The 12660-nt window shown below is 43.2% G+C and overlaps 1 protein-coding gene across 4 annotated transcripts in view; it reads right to left on the minus strand.

Annotated features, from left to right (window-relative positions):
- LOC113487526 (somatomedin-B and thrombospondin type-1 domain-containing protein-like) overlaps nucleotides 1-12660 on the minus strand; it is a 41722-nt gene that overhangs the window by 11827 nt on the left and 17235 nt on the right. The window lies entirely within an intron of this gene.

Here is a 12660-nt window from a genome sequence, read left to right on the forward strand (position 1 = left end):
CCATCACAACGCGCAACATGCGGCCCTGCCCCGCGCCCCATCGCGGCCCCTCGGATTCTCCCAGCGCCACCACGGCGCTGCTTTGCCTTTACCTTCGCGGCGTCTCCTGATGCCCGCGCACCCAATAGTTCCATTTCTGCAGGCTTTTAAAACTAAAGGGTATCATTTATCATTTCTTGACTGCTAGCACTGACCGGCCAAATTATCATAAAGATTATAATCAAAAACAGCGATAGAAGAGACCCCTTTTTGGCCAGATTTGACTCCAGCAGACCTCAGGGGCCATTAAGAACCTGAAGGCACTCCATTCCCATACAGCAGCTTGTTAAGAAACACGATCCAGCTGGCTCTGCTGCCTCTCTACAGAATTACTCTGAATTTTCTGCTTACTTTCAAATGCAAGAAGCCTAAAGTGATTAGCGCCGCTCCTGTGAATTATTTAGCTATTCAGTAGGAAGCTAAAGGTTTTACTGTAACTTTTCATCAAACAGACTTGCTCTAAAATATTGATCACAACAGATGTTATACCTTGCTGAATACTGAACTGGGATTTATAAAACCCACCCACTGATTTTTTTGCAACCAATTATGCTGTTGTACTAACAGTATGGGCAGAGTGTTCCCACTTCAGGGAGACTGCAGCAAAGATGCTTCTAGAAGAACAGAAAATAATATTAGAGGACAGGCTAACACCTTCATCATGTGTAATGCTGGAGGCATGGAAGCAGAGGAGACCTGGCACTGCACCAGCTCAGGCATAACATGGGAAAATGTTCCAAAAAGATAAGAAATAAAAGGAACTTTAGCTTCTTTGTACATCTGTAGCAAAAGACAGATGTCTCATTTTCTTGGCAGTGGTCAGATATTGTCACCTTGGAAATTGCACATGTAACAAATCCTACAGTAGGCAAGAGGCAAATGAGAGGAAAGAGAAGAGCACTAGAAATAAGAGGCTGTGGGGTCTAAGAGGGAAGAGTTTATCAATAGCAGGTGTTAATTCCTGCCTCTGCCAGTGAGTCACTATCTGACCACTGGTAAGTAATTTAATCAATGTATGTCTCATTCTTGATCTAGAACAGGAAGAACATTCAAAAGGAGATTGCATTACTCAGCTAATTAGTCAACACAAACCAGAGGCCTGCCCAGCTCTTGCGCAATTAACTGAGGGGCAGTAACGGAGAACACTTCCCAGGTGTTTCTGTTTCCAGCACTGACGCTGCCATGCTCCAAGTTCCCCTGCCAACAATTGCTGAGGCAGGAGAAACACCTTCACGTTATTCTGAGACGCAGAGAACTGGCTGAATGAAAATCAGCTTTAGAAAGAAGCACATCTGCATAGGGACTGCCATTTTGACTGACCCTGTGCTGTTAGGAAAATTGGATCTGGGTCCAGACATCTCACTACGGTTTACGTTCACCCCACCTAAAGTTCTTGGGAGCAGACTTTGTTGCTCATCTCACATTCCCAGTCTGAAAGCAGTAGTTTTCCTTTGTTCCAGTTTGACATAGCACTAGGGGACTTCTTAGGGTTTGGGTTTTTTTAGAGCCTGACAGGCTCTAAAGATGGTAACGTTAAAAAGGCCAAGGAAAATATGGCCCAAGCCACGCTGGACCACACCAGCCCAGCAACAGATTTCTTGCAAGACAATTGCTGAGTCTCAAAGTGGGACTGTTGGCCCTGTGAGGAATATTGGAGCCAAGCAAATGTGCTTTACAGAGAGGAAATGTGGCTAGTCCATCTTACAAGGAGAGGTTTGGGAGCAGAAAAGCTTGTAGGGCCATCCTTGGCAGTGGAGATTGTGTTTTCCAACCTACAGGGAACATCAAGAGGCAACTCACTAAGGCAGGTGGAAATGCAGCTTCACCTGCTTGTTCAAACGCAGCTGCTTTTCTAGCTGGCCATGCAGGGTTCCTGCCCTCTTGCTCATTTTTCTATGCTTAATTAAGCTGCACTATGCTGGAGCTGCCACTGACCCAGTTCCCAGAGGCCCTCCTGCTCCCTTCCTTAGCTCTGAGGGGCAGGAGGATGTTGCAGATGGAAAGTCCCTTCCAAGGGACAAAGTGAAGCTTACTCTCACTTCCACTCTGGGTAGCTAATCAGTGTCCCTGCCTGCACCACAGGCTGATCCACCCAGCTGTGGAATGGGGAATGCTGTCCAATACCAGCCCTTTCTTAGACTTTATTTTGCCATAACTTTCTCCCCACCCAAAAGAAAAAAAATAAAGTAGCCTGGATAGAATTTGCCAGGTTTTTAAATAGGATTTATTCTACTCCAAGTGTTTGTCCCTTTGCCTCTGTGCCCCTCTCACCTGATAATTTATACATACATTTAAATGCGTTATGAAAGCAGTATTTGTTCAGCCCCTTGCACTTTATGTCCCTTGCGTAGGACTTGGATTCCTGTGCATTTCAGCAATAAGGAAGCTAACAGAGGTATCAGTATACAGGACCAGAAAAAAATGGTTCTGGTTTATTCTAGTTTAGAGTGTCTGATTTTACTTTCCATTGTCGCAGCCAAGTTTGTAAAAGCATAGAAGGAAGGTAGCCAACCAAGTGATCTGATTTCTTGGAGCTGATTTCAGCAGATATGTGAAGGCCACAGAAGAGCTGGCTGCCACCTCATTCACACCCTTCTCCAAGGCTATCACAAGGGATGCTCTGCTCCTTCATTACATTTTAGCAAGAAGCACCACCAGTTCACACAAGCTTTCAGAACATGAAGCAAATCAACAGCAACACTACTTGTCGAAAAGGCAGCAAAGGTTAGTATTTCCAGCTACACTTCTGCTGCTGTGAACAGGTACTAACTTGAAAAATCAATTTCTGCAGCGGACTGTTCTGTGTTCTGCTGTCTTTCCTATCTCATGCCCAGAGCATGCAGGGGCACACTTTTCCAGGCTTTCCTGGTGTTTTAGCACACATGGTCCTAAACAGACTATGTCCTGCAGGGCATAGGGGAGCACAGGAAGAATTCCAGCTGCACATAGCAACTTTGCTCTCAGCTTTTAAATACCAGGAGAGAAACCCTCAGAAACTTTAATGTTTTCAAAGAAAAGCTGGGGCAAATTATCAAGCTTTCTACAACTAACTAATCAGATAGAAGCAGCAAAACTCTAAAACCAGGAAATCCAGCAAGAGACTGAGACCTTTTGGGATAGTTGATAATCAGGGACTTTGCTCTAACCACAGACAGCACTTGCACAAATCAAAACTGAATGCCAACTCTCATCACCCCTCCACCCTTTGGAAGCTGAGCTCCTAAATTGTAACTATGCAAAAACCTTCCATCCCTTCTTCCTATCCCATCATCCTGTTTCTGGGGATATCCCTCCTCATGAAATGATGCTTCAGCATCCTCTGAAACAGGCTGTTTTGTTTCCAGCAGTATTTATATTCAGATATAAGCCCTACATTTCCTCTTGATCCTCTCAGGCTGCTGCCCTGGCTGGGCAGCAGCATTTGCTCTTATGCCCTGCCCGCCTGAACCAGAGACAAAGTGGACCACCAACATGAATCCAAAGAGAGACTGAACTGCCCCACGTTATTCTTAACTAACTCTCCCTTTCAAACTGTCCATTATGCTTGTGCCTGACTGATCAGGCAGAATAGGGCAAGCTGGCCTCATGCCAAGGCCAAAGCAACTACTGTGGTTTTGTGTTCACAGCACTTATCTGATTCTGTAGTTTGCTGAATGTTTTTCCATCCCAGATCCTTCCCTCTGTGTGGCAGACAGGAAAAAAAGCCTTCAGCTCAGGAAAAACAGGGAACACATGCAGGAAACACCTGGCTGTCTCTGAGGATTGAAGCTGCCTGGCAATTCCACTGAAGACATTCACCTGAGGCTTTACTGTTTGCTTCATTCAAGTGTTTAACTCCCTTCCCCATGCCCTGACAGTAGGAAATCTTTGGAGCACCTCAGCCCTTCATTCTGGACCCTGAGGGTGCTGCGGTACTAGTCCTGCCAGCTGCAGCTCTCAACAAACAAGCTCAATGCCCACAGTTCTTTCCTGAGACAGGCCAAAGGTGTCCTTTGTGCAAGTTAGTGCCAAGTGTCCTCTTACTCCTTCTCAGAGCTGACCTAACTGTACCAGAACAGAGAGCAGAAACTGGGATTTGAGCTCAGACTGCTCCTGATAAAAAGCTAAGTGTTTATTCATCAACTAGAAAAACTGCACTGGGTCCAAACAAAGACCAATCTCCCCCAGTATTGGTCTTCAATAGTGGCTAATAGATGCCCAGGAGGGAATATAAGATAGGTTGAATGTATAGTAGTATTTCCTCAGAATGCCCTCACACTTCTGGTAATTTCACCTCCAGGATTTCCCAATAGGTGGTGCCTATGCCTCAGTCAGTGTCTTATACCAATTCTCTCCCATCTCATTTTGAGCCCATGTAAACTTTCAGCATCCACAGTCTCTCGTGGCAGAATGCCAAGCTACGCAGTTGTTTTGAACCTACCATCAGCTAATTTAATTTGAATCTCTAGTTCTTGTATTGGAAGAGAGAGGGAACAATCAATTCTCATTTACTTTCTCAAGGCCACTTGGGATTTTATAGATCTGCATTGAATTGTCCCTTAATCATCTTTCCTGCAGGCTGAAGAACCCCCGTGCCGGGAGGGGCTGCCTGGCCGGCGGTCTGAGTCAGGAGGAGGTGCCACCATCCCAGACTCTGCTGCAGCAGCTCCTCTGTTGTGATCTCTCTGCCACAGCTGCATTTCTAACATCCAGTTCCTCACCTGTTCACCTCACAGGTCCTGCCTCCCTCAAGTCCTGCTTTAAGTTAGCTAACCTTTGACAACAAAAGAAATTGCTGCTGTGGATGTGGTCTTTCTTTCCCATGCACCCCACTCACAGTATGAATTGAGGCACTTAAGGCCAAGATGAAAACAAGTTCACACAGGCAGATAACAAGCTCTTAGTGCTGAAAAAGAGAGTGTCATGTGTGAAAATATCCTAATGCAAGAATATTTTTCCTTCTTTTCACAAACTCAATAATAGTGGGAACTAGAGGAGCTGGCTGATTTACCTTCACACCTGCTCCTGCTTTCTTAAAATGCCTGTCTGTCTCCTTACTCCAGGCATCTTGTGCAGAAAGCCATAATTAAAAAAAGTATTGGGGGTTCGGGAAAGGGAGGAAGACAGAGCATTGAGTTTTAAAAAAGGCTTATTTAAAAGAAAATTCCACCTGAATCTTTTCTTATTAAGACCAGTAAGCAAAGAATACATCTGCAGGGATCCTAAAGCTGCTTTATTTGGAGGACTTACAAACTCTGCACCACGATTCTCTCCTTCATGGTGTCCTTTGAGATCTTAGAATAGAAGTGAAAAGACCATTAAACATCATTGCCCTTCTGTACACACCTGCTAGTTTTTAGCACACAGAGACATGGGAGAAGAGGTGATACCAAGCAAGATTCAGAGATTATCCTGAAGAAAAACAGATTGTGAGACCATGTATTTGAGATTCTTCTGTATTTTGCCAAAGTAGAGAACATCGAACCAAATAGTCCTAAACTCCATCTGCAAAAAGCTCACCCAGGAACAGTCCTGTACTCTGACAAAGGGACAGAATCTTATTAGGACCAGAAGAGGTTTTGGCCAGCGCACCTGAACCAGGCTATTGACCCAGGGACCAAAACAGCACCTCATCCAGAAAAAAATCCCTTCTTGTGAGACTTGGACTTTTCTGCATGTGCTCGAGGAGCCAGCAACTGCCACACACCTCTTCAGATGTGCCTTTGCCACCCTTGTAAAACTCACCCTCAGCTGGCTGCAAAGAGAAGCACATCAGCTTCCCGAATGGAGGGCACTGAGGGCACTAGCAGAGGGCAGCAGTCTTCTCCAGAGCCCTACTGACCTACAGGATACCAGCTAGGTCCAAAGCATCTGCTGGTTTTCAGCTCACCAGTTTTGTCCCCAAGACGCAGACTCTCAAGGTACTGCTGGGAGAATCCACACCATGGCAGAGCAGTTATGTCTGAGCAAACACCTGATTAGATTTAAACCCCAAAAGCATTCACCCTTGATAAAGGAGTGGTCTCCAACAGACTCCAACACATGGGAAGCATATCTGCTTTTTTCTGCCTTCTCCCTCATATATAATGCTGCATTATAAGCCCATGGGGAGAAGTCAGGCTAGAAGAGAAGTAGGGAAGTTCCACTCCTCTCATTCAGATGTGGCTGCAGGCACAGAGAACACGGGTGCTAGCCTTCTCTCTTCTGCCAAAAGCCACTATGCAACCCCCTCACATACTGCCTCTCCATAGAGAGCGGGGCTATGACTCACCCCAGGGCATAAAGGAAACAAAGTTGTTGTCATTAAAAAGCTATTATCTTTAATGAAAGCTGGAGAAGGTTCAAAGTGGCCAGAAGTCTTATTTAGAAAATAGGAAAGATAAATACTTTAATAAAAAGCTTTTAGTGGTTTTCTCTCTGTGTCTTTTGCTTTCCCAAAGAAAAGGAAATGAAGCTAGCCAACTTTTCTGAACCCGGTACTTTTGGTTTTCTTTTCCTAAGAGAAAATAAAGGAACAATTTGTGAGAGTCTGAGCCATGAGAGGGGACCATATCAACAAGGTAAGCGTATTCCTTCCCCTAAGCAGAAGAAAAGCCTTGAACAGGTTTACATTCAAGTAAAACCTGGAATTTTCCCCTAGTCTGTGAAGACTCAAGGTGACACTTGACTCAACAAAGCATTACTGGGAATCTTTTAAATCCAGAATAACCCCATGACAAGGCACATTTTCTAGCAGAAGGAACACAATGCCTAAAATCCTCTATCAATTCTGGAGGCTACATGACCCCCTCCCACACTGAATCAAAAGCAGCACCTCATTTTTCAGACTCCTCCCAGACTAGCTCCATCCGCATGCTTTCACCTGCTGCCTCCTTCAGCCCTCGCACCTTTGTATCCTCCTCCAGCCATGCTTCTCCCACCCTGTGAGATGGCTCCAGGAGCAGCAGGCAGCAGCAGCAGCTCTTTCTTCACCAACTCAGGCTGTGGCTTAGTGCCTCCTGCTTCTATAACCTGTGGGGTTTTGCTGCTGGTGTTTAAGGATGGAAATGATCAATAGGGACATGTATAATACAGCCAAAGACTTCTCCCATCAGGTCTTTCCTCACTCCAAAGAACCTGTGGCTCAACAGAAGATGAAACTTTTTGTCGTCTTTAGCACTGACAATTTTATTCCCATCCTATGGGGAATCTTGAGGTGTGCATGTGATACTACGGTAGAAACAAGAAGTGCACACGTATCCCAGAAACAGCAGCCCAGTTCACACCCCACAAGATCAGTCCTCCCATTTATATCAGATCATCCTATCTCACATAAGCTGATCACTTTGGCTAATGTGTTCTTAACATAAGAGACTGGGACTCTGCGCCACCATTTTTGCTTCTCTTTAGTCACAAGGCAACAGTTGCAACTTGGCATAGGCCAAAATTCAGGCCCCCTTATTTTTTCACAAGTGACAATTTATAAGGTTAAGATGAAATAGCTAAAACATCTTCATTTTCTGTAACTGATAAATCTAAGAGAAACAGCAATTTTTTTTATAATGTTTTCCTAAAAGACAAAAAATAGATATTGTCCTTCCATGCAGCATAAGACTCGAGATAAATGAATCCACCTACAGCTAAAGAAAAACCCATTTTTTTAATCTACTGAATTGTCAAGTCAGTTGAGTTGTTTTATGAGTCAGCAGTTGCAAATGGGTCATATGCAAGTTGCAGCATCAGGCTTCAGGGTGACATGGCACCACCTGTCCCCTGAGAGGCTGTACAACACAGGAACTGTTGGGAATAGCCTTCAGTTTCTTCAATGCAGTTATCCAGGCCACACATTTTTCACTCTGCTAAACCTCTCCCCAGATGTTAGGAAGAAAACCAAAGCAAATGGAGAGCAAATCCTAAAGTGGTATAGATGCTGTTTAAACAGGACACCAAGGTGTGTCTCTAAATTCAAGAGCATGCTTATATATGGTATTTGAAATACTACATTGCACACAGATGTAACTGTTCTGATTAACCAGGCTCTGAGCTATACAAGCTGCAGAAGAAAGCAGATATACTTACTACAACTGATCCTCATTTTAAGCTGTCAGTTGATTGCACATCCCAAGAAACCTTGGCTTTAAATAAATCGCTCCAATAAACTGAACATGCATTAGTATTTGACTGAGATAGGTGAAAATTGAAAGACAATTGGTTTAGTACCAATATACATTTCAGAAATTTAAATTGCCCAGTTGGAAAATAGGTTCAGTATTGCCAACATTAGCCAAACCTTTAGCTGACACTGGTAACTACATTAACAGAAAAAGCAACTGATTTCTGATTACCCTGTCTGAATCTCCGCAGTCCAGGTGCTGCCTGTATCACACGGCTGCACTGCCTTTGTTTTACACATGTCAAATTGTCAAGACAACAAAGAAGTCAGAGAACAGACCCCAGTTTAATCTCTGCTGTGCAGAGTTCCTGGAGTCTACAAAGGGGAAGACTCCTGGTCTGACCCACGCCTCTGCCTGGCAGAGATAACATCAGTGCACCGCATTTCATGGATGCAATGAGTCAGACACATCTGGTGCAATTTGCCTACCAAGTGGCATGGAAATTACTGTTTCAGTGTTGTAAGCAAAGCCTGATCCTGCTGGGTCCTACCTACCAAATAAGCCTCATTTGTGCCAGCAGTTCCCCGTTACCACTGGGTCTTTTCACTTGACCAAGCATTTGTAGGACTAGACCCAGAACAAATGAGTCCTATTTTCTGCAGCTTTGGAGCCACATTGCCTCTTGAAATGTACCCATTTCTCATTGTTTTAAAAGGAAAAAGGTAAAATTACAGCTAATCTACAAAGAAGGAGCTATTTATTTGCAAGAGAGTACACCCCTTAAGTGATGAAACCAGAAGCCTTACCTACAATGAATATATTTCCACAAGAGATTCAAGGCCACCCATCTGCACAAATTCAGTCTCTAGATGATAGCTAAACCCTTCACAGAACATTAAGAAGCAGCACAGGAATATGATGCAAAATAGAGCTAAAAACCAAAGCATTGACCCAAGCTCATAGAATTCAAAACTCTCAGCACAGAGGGTCCTTTTTGTGACTGGCATTTCTGAGTGCAACTAGGAAGCAGCATGCAGTAACAGCAGGGATGAAAATAAACAATCTGTAACACTACCTCACCTTTATTCAATTGATACAATTTACATGACAGAAACAGTCACATTTATTTTCTTAAACGAGAGCAGAAGCTGTGATGGGCACAGGAAGGCACTGACCAGTCAAGCATTCCCATTCCCTGGGCAAAACCAAGTCACCAAGGCGCAGGGTGCTCTGTACTTTGCAATTTAGTAAATGCAAAGAGAAAAAAATTTACATTATTTTACTTGGAATAAGGGGCACTGATTTTTTTTCCTCTCCTCTAGAAAGTAACTTCTTTACTATTTCAACCTTATTTCAGCTATACCCCAGTTTGAATTACAGAACTCATGGAGAAACTTAATTTACCTCCTCAAAGAACATTCCTCTTTTCAATACCCAGGCTCCTACATATCCATGAAACATGATGCCATAAACTACAACATGAAGAAAAATCATCTAAACAACAGGATAAAGAAATTGTGTGAGGAAAATAATTTTTTCCCCTTTACTGTTAAAGTATTTTTTTATATAAACAAGCTGTAAAACTCCACCAACGTATTTCCAATGGAGTATAGTTTTCACTGCTAAGAAACTTGCTGCATTTTTCTTACAGTAGCTGTAGGAAGTAGCATATTAAAGACCCCCCTAGTGGCTTGTGGAAAGATGAGAGATAGAAAAAGTTTGATAAACAATTCAGCAGATGGAGATGTTTCTAGACAGCATGGTTAGGAGACTGCAGTGTGGGAGTCCTTTATTTTTCATCAGTAAGGATAATTGCATGAAAACAGGAGTTTCCTGTTATTCTGGTATCAGAAGGTCCATTCTTCTGTTAATGAAAATCACAATTAGTCACCAGGGAAGTTTTAACAGTGATACACAAGCAGAAGATGCTAAGATGTGGGGAGAACTGCACCTTATCCTCCTGTTTTTTTCTCAACTGTTTTTGCCCTGGAACCTCACAACAAAAGTTTACACAGGCAGACTACCAAGTCCAACTCTCTGGGTCTTCTGGGAGGATCTGCCCTTTAGTCTAGTGCCTGCAGGATGTGGGCCATGAGTCTCTATGTATTTTCTGTGGTGGGGAGATCACTAGCAATTTTTGACAAGTTAGATTAATTGTGCTATAGATGGTAAAGGAATGCATTTTGCTGAATGACCAGAGCTGCCTACAGACCTTGAAACTATTATTCAGTAGCTGGACCAGGATTTTATCCTAACACATCACAGAGAAGCAAGTTAAGAGCTTTTTTTTGTTTCCTTTCCCAAAACTCTATTTCCATAGACATATGTAACCCTGCCAAGTCACTTTAAAAATTAATAGAAGTGCTGTACATTTCTGTTCCATCTGCAGCATAGCATTGCTATCAACACTGTCTGACTTGGAGCCTTAAAGAAAAGAGTCAGGAGCAGACATCTGGATCACAGAAGAGGTCACTAGACTTTAAATAATGACATTCTGAAGGGAGTTTTAATAAAACTCCTAATGAGTCCAAGAAATTGGCATTAAAAGCCCAAATCACCTTAATACTATCTCTGAATATTCCTTTTGTATCTCTGCTGATAATGAAAATAATGCTTAATAGTATGCAACATTGCCAAAGGAAAAGGAGCCACAAAAGCAGCTCACAAGCACCACAAATCTAAATCTTGATGAAGCTTCCACCTGTGAAATTCAGTTTTGAAAAATTACAATCATGTTGATAATCACATCTTGAGCCCACAGTGATACTCAGTACTTTGGAAAGAGAGATGGATGAAAAATGATCCACAAAGGCTTTTCCAATGCCTAGCCCCATCCATGCAGCCAGCTTGGAGCTGCTGGCCATTGCTCATAAGCCATCCCACTCACTGAAGGGGCTGCACGTGGTGATTTTAATGGCTGTGGCCAAGACATTGAGGAATTCATATTTATGGCAAAAAATCTGACGGTTTCTGCCAGCCCTCATGAACTGAATCGGTGACTTCAACTCAGTTTTTAACAACGGCATGACTCCTTCCACCTCCAGGTGCCTTTGTGGCAGAGCCTGATGAAGCCTTATGTCTCCTTGGACATCAGTGTAACATCTTCTGCTGGCATTCAGGTTCCACTCACTCCCATTCCAGTCAATGAATCTGTAATACGTTTTTGGAGATGAATTGTGTTCTTTTGTATCTGTATCTCAGATCTCCATCAATATAGAAGGAACACCATCAACAAGTGGGTCAGTCACAGACACTCAGACACACACAGACACACAGTTGGTTTCAACTACTTCTTGGGCAACCTCAAAACCACCCTTACACATGCCCTTTCCTGGCAGGTCTTTCACTTGTGTGCTACATGTTTAGGCATAAATACATGGACAATCAAATACCTAATTCACTTGAGCTATTACCAGTTTCCATGAGTATGTTTGTGTTAAATAATTTGGTTGTCCACGCAACAGCAGGCTGGCAATGCATATTAGACATAGAACAGATGACACCTTTCAGCAGGCAATATTCGGCCTACGTGGTCAGCCTGTTAGAAGTTGTTTGAAGCCCAGTTTTTCTTCTTGCCTTATTTATCATTTATAGGACTTGCCTCCAATTCCCTTTTCCAATGGACTCACTATCTTGAACACCAAAAATTGAAGAACTGAAAGCATGAGGTGTTACAGTTCAAAGAGCTACTTGTACCCTCATAACTAGGATCAGACAGAAGAGACCACCACAGGATAGCCCCCAGGGATTGTATTTGCCCAGTAAAACATGTTATCAACATTTGGCATGAAACCAACCTCCTACCTACAACCACTGCCTTGATTTAGGTACAAAAAGCTCAGCTATGGGAAAACTGTGTAACTGCTGTTTATTTAAACCACCACCTTGAAAGCAAAAACAAAGCAAAAGAAGTTCACCCCATGAGATCTTTCCACCTCCACATGCTCAGTCCTCTGATAATAACAGGTCTCTGAATAAGATGACATGAAGATTATAAGGCTACTGCTAAGGGACCAGATTCACTCTTGTAATAAAGAAAATTTTTCTTAGCCCTTCTCTAATCCAGAGGTTTACACAGCTGCTAAGCTTCCTGGAGAGATCCCCTCTTACACAGTTTCCACTTAGGCTCTTACCATTATATCAGTATAAATCTGGACCACGTTAACCTAAAAACACGGGAGCTAACCCAAGTAACATCTCTTAGCAGGACTACACAGTCCAGTTGTACAGTCTTTTGCAACATGGTCCAAAGGGACCAAAACCAATTTTTGTTTCTACAAGAAAAGTTAGACTGCCAACTGATCTGCTTTAGACAACTCACAACTAACTTTGACAGCAACTTGGGTGAGTTACAGGTACAGAAGCCAAGAGCCAGAGCACCATGTGCACACATACAGATCTCACAGGACATGGGGACTATTCCTAGTGTTCCAGCTCCTTGAGTCTTTGCTCCCAGTGTGAGGGAAATGAAGACAAATAAACCCTGTGAGATCCTCCTAACACTTTCATCACTACAGTTCTTTCAACAGGGCTACTAGCCCCACCATCT

The sequence above is a fragment of the Athene cunicularia genome (genome assembly GCF_003259725.1).
Source record: "Athene cunicularia isolate RWA chromosome 20 unlocalized genomic scaffold, athCun1 chr20_part1, whole genome shotgun sequence".
In the NCBI taxonomy this organism is placed as follows: Eukaryota; Metazoa; Chordata; class Aves; order Strigiformes; family Strigidae; genus Athene; species Athene cunicularia.